This window comes from Hipposideros armiger, unplaced genomic scaffold (assembly GCF_001890085.2).
Source record: "Hipposideros armiger isolate ML-2016 unplaced genomic scaffold, ASM189008v1 scaffold_904, whole genome shotgun sequence".
Taxonomy (NCBI): Eukaryota; Metazoa; Chordata; class Mammalia; order Chiroptera; family Hipposideridae; genus Hipposideros; species Hipposideros armiger.
Genome location: NW_017732254.1, coordinates 441,889 through 446,275, shown reverse-complemented (window position 1 = coordinate 446,275; position 4,387 = coordinate 441,889). Strand labels below are relative to the sequence as shown.

Here is a 4,387-nt window from a genome sequence, read left to right as displayed (position 1 = left end):
CTTTGGTTCCACCCTTAGTACCCAGATTTCCATTCTTGAAGCAGGCTCTTTTATCCCTGCGCCTGCGGCGCCAAACAGCTCTTGGGTGCAGTTGCCAAGTTTTTAAACGCCTCGGGGAGTCGTCGCGACCCTCCGGGTGTCGCCCTCCAAACCCCTAGCGGCCGCGGGTTCAAGCTTCAGTCGCTGGCCGATGCCCCGCACCCATCCGGGAAGCAACAGCTCAGAGTGAGGTGCCCATGGAGAAATCCCCGAGAGCGAGCAGGGCGGGAATTGGCCTCTGCCTACAGTGGGAGAGGCCGGGAGGCCACCGGGGTTTAGAGTTCAGGTCCCGGAACCAGTCCTGGTGCAGGCGGCCCTGGAGCGGTGCCCCTTTGCAGGTCGCGCGCGTAGCCACAGATGCACCATCCCGTCTGCCTAACCACCCTTTATCAGATTAGGACAGTTGCTGAAAAGTGATTCAAGCTCACTGAACACTGGCCCTTGTGAAAATCGAAGTGTTAATTAAAGAAAGTTGTCAGGCAAAATTTACAGCTTGCGCCCTGGGGGGAGTTACTGTGGGGTGAGTGTTTAAACACTTTATCTTCTTGAGAAGTCATGATCTCTTTGGTCGGCAGCAAGAGTGGAGGGAACTGTTTGTGCAGCCGCAGGAGCCAAAGTCCCCCTTAGAGGAGCTAGAGTTAGGGTCGGGCTGCGATAGGTAGCGCGGCGACTGGTCCCGAGGAGTAACCAACTTATCAGGTCGCTGGGGCAGTGACGAGGCTTGAGTCTGCCTTGCTCCTGTGAGACATTCGTACGCGCTGTTACAGCCCTGCAGCCGGTTCCTCTGCCTGGAATGAGCCCTTCATTTCCCGGGTCCGCTCAGGGGAAAGGTGGTGAAATCCTCAAATCTGCTTCCTTATGTGGTTAATAAAAGATCTCAAGCAGAGCCTGGGGGGGGGGAAAATTATAAGTGCAAGTGAGTGCTTTGCGTGTTTTAACGTTTAAAATCTCGACTCCGGTGAATCATTGAATCATATATTGCAAGTTTCAGTGTCTAACCAAGTTTGGGGGACGCCTATTACTCATGCTGATAAAATCTCTGCACTGCGCTCCCCAAATTTGCCTCTCTCAAACGGAAAGCTGGGCCGAGCGGGGGTGGGGAGGGTCTCCAGTCCGAGACGCTGCGCTCGGGGCTTCTGCCCAGTTTCCTGCCTCAGAGTCGCCGCGTCCGCCCCAGCCCAGAGCAGTTTGTGCAATTTAGAAACTCGATAGGAGGCAGCAGCTGATCTCCCACCACCCTAAAAATAATCCGCTCCGGCGCCCTGCGTCCTTCGGCTAGGGGAGGAAATCTCTGCCTTCGGAGTAAGTGAGTGAGTCCGTGTCTTTTACATCAATATCCTATGAAATTTTTAAGAATAACTGTAAGCTGTCTATTTGGATCTAACATTTAGGCCCCCCAAAGGCTCCCGCGCACTCGCAGCATTTTGCCTTCACGGTGGCTATTTCTAGGATTAAGGGACCGGGCCCCAGCCGGAGATGAGAGGGCGTGGGGATCAGGTTTCCAGCTTTCCTTACAAAACTCTGCGGGCTCCTACTTGTTAAACCAACTGGAGCTAGTGCAAGGAGTTATTACTAATTTTTTTTTTCTTTTAGACATTTCCTGTATTGTTCGTAAAGTAGCTTTCTATATGCTTAATGTTTGTTACTCTGCTTTTTAGGGATTCTGCTTCTCGGTTTGAAGTGTACACGTAACACGTAGGAAGCCGGTGTTTTGAAGGTAGTGCAAGTGCACCAAGTAGGGGTTTGAAGCAGCTGCAAGCGATTGCCCAAGGTATTTATTTGTTNGTATCTTTTTGGGAATCATGATTATGTCAGACATTTTGGATTTTCCATGTATAATGGATAGTTTTTATGAAAATTATACTTAACAAATTTGATTTTAAGGTACATTATATATATTTCTAATAAAAACAAGCGTGCTTTGTCTTCTCTTATTGATTAATACCATTCTGGAATTTAGAGTTGATAAAATTCAAGAGAAAATACAAATAAGCTATAAGTATTTGAAAGGGGAAAGCAAGTTGTTTTAGTTAGTTTGGGCTGCTGTAACAAATTACTAAAGACAGGGTGGCTTAAACAACAAACATTTACCTCTCATGGTTCTGGAGACTGGGAAGTCCAAGATCAAGGCACCAGCAGATTCGGTTATTGGTGAGGGCCCTCTTCCTGGTTTGCCAATATTCTACCTTCTTGCTGTGTCCTTACATATGGAGAGGAGGGAAGGAGAGGAGATTTAGTATCTTTCTCTTACATGGACATAAATCCCATCATGGGGGCTCCACCCTCATGACATCACCTAAATCTATTAAGCAACACCTCCTAATGCCATTCCATTGGGAGTTAGGATTTCAACATGTGAAATTTGGTGGGGGAGGGACAAAAACATGCAGTGCATAACACAAGTGTACCACTATTTGCAGACAATATCATATATTCTGGAAAGTCAAGGTAACATGATAAAACAATACTGAGATTATTGAGAAAATTTAGTAAGTGGTTGAGTATAAAATAAATATATAACCTGCTAAAAAATATAAACAACTGGTGCATTCTTAACAGCAGTACAACATTTGAAAACAAAAATATAAAATTCGTATGATCAATCATTTCTTGTAATCATTTCTTGTAATCATTCATATGATCAATCATTTCTTGTACAAGAAATGTACAAACTTGTAAAAATTTAACATTGAACTGAAAAGAAGACAAAAAAATGGGAAACTATGTTTCTGGATGGAAAGACAGAACAATAAAATATAATATTTCTTTATAAATTACTTAACTAGATTTAACAAAATTCTAAAAAATTTCCCCAAAGAGAATAGCTATGAAAAATTTGTAAAGAGCAAAAAGGCAACTGACACTCCCAGTGTTAAAATATACTTTACAGTTATAATAATTATATACATCTGATCATAGTAATAACAACAAAAAATAAAAAACAGATCAATTGAACAGAGTAGGTAGCCCAGAAACAAGCCTTAACATAAAATAGTTATATGTATATGAGAAAGGAGGTATTACATATCAGAGCAGAAGAAAAGGATTATTCAATAAGTGATGTTGGTGTAAGAAATAAAATATTAACTTAAGTTTTCATCCCATGGCATATACCAAAATAAATTCCAGAATCAAAATTTAAAACCCCTTTAAACAAATATAAATGAAGGCTAATGTTTATGAACTAAAGCATTGGAATACAATGCAATTGTAAAAAGCACCAAATTTGCCTTAGGGGGAAGCATCATGAACGCAGAGACCCTATAGGTCTCACCTATCACTGACCTCTGTGGCCAGCAGGAGATCTGGCACATGGTGTGTGCTTTACTAAATCTTTCAACATTTGTAAAATGTCTGAAAATCATTGTGTATTTCTTTCTTTTTTTTTTTGTAAAGGGAGAACCACAATCATTTCTTTAAATGGCAAATTAGAAAAATATTTGTCATATACTATATGAAACATGATGAATATCCTCTTATTAAGAGTTCAGTTTCTTTTACACCAAGGGAAGGGGAAATGGGAGGGGCAAGAGATGATTGACTGTGGACCCCAGACATGTGGGCTCCGGTAGGGGTCTGAGGAAGATAGTGCTTTGTTTGTTGACCCTGAGTTCAGTCCGGAAGTTCCTGTAAATCTTTGATAAACAATACATACTTCCTTTACCTCCTTGGGAGAGGAACTTTCTGGTAAGGGGCTGTTTTTGTAAAACTGAAGCCAAAAGTAGAATTTCTCTAATTAGCATGTCTATATGCAAGAAGCTATTAACCTAGAGACCATGGGAACAAAGCAGGCTTGAACAAGATGGAATCAGAGAGACCAAGCATTTCACTTGGTTACAGAAGTTCATCTCATACAGTTTGGGTGGGGGGGAGTTAATACAAACTTTTAGGAAAGTAAGTTTGCATTCTGTATTCACAGCCTTAAAAATATGTACTACTTTTGACTGTGTAATTACTTTTCAGAGAATATATTTTAAAGAAATTATCTGCTGCAAAAAACTTTATAAGAAGAGTTCATCATAGGATTAAATATGGTAGTGAAAACTTGGCAAGTCTGTGCCTAACAATGGGAAAATGGATTCTAACTTATGGTATAGCCACACAATGGAATATTATGCAGCCATTTAAGTGATTGGGAAAATACCATTGGGAAATAATTGTTTTAAAAACTACCGAGGAGACAAGGTGTTTGTGATTGCCAATGATATAAAATATGCATAGAAAAAAGATAAGCATAGCTTACTATTAGCTTTTACTGAAAGGGCAGGCATTCTCTCAGACCTTTGAAGGGTTTATCTCATTTACCCTCACATCAAAGCTATGAAGTATTTTATTTATTTATTTATTT

The 4,387-nt window shown here is 41.3% G+C and overlaps 1 long non-coding RNA gene across 1 annotated transcript; it reads left to right on the top strand.

The window, feature by feature from the left end:
* Positions 1-576: 576 nt before the first annotated feature.
* LOC109375150 (uncharacterized) lies at positions 577-1,811 on the top strand. Its single transcript, XR_002122517.1, has 2 exons — positions 577-1,345; positions 1,698-1,811. It is a non-coding gene; the product is annotated as an uncharacterized LOC109375150 (long non-coding RNA).
* The last annotated feature ends 2,576 nt before the right edge of the window (positions 1,812-4,387 follow it).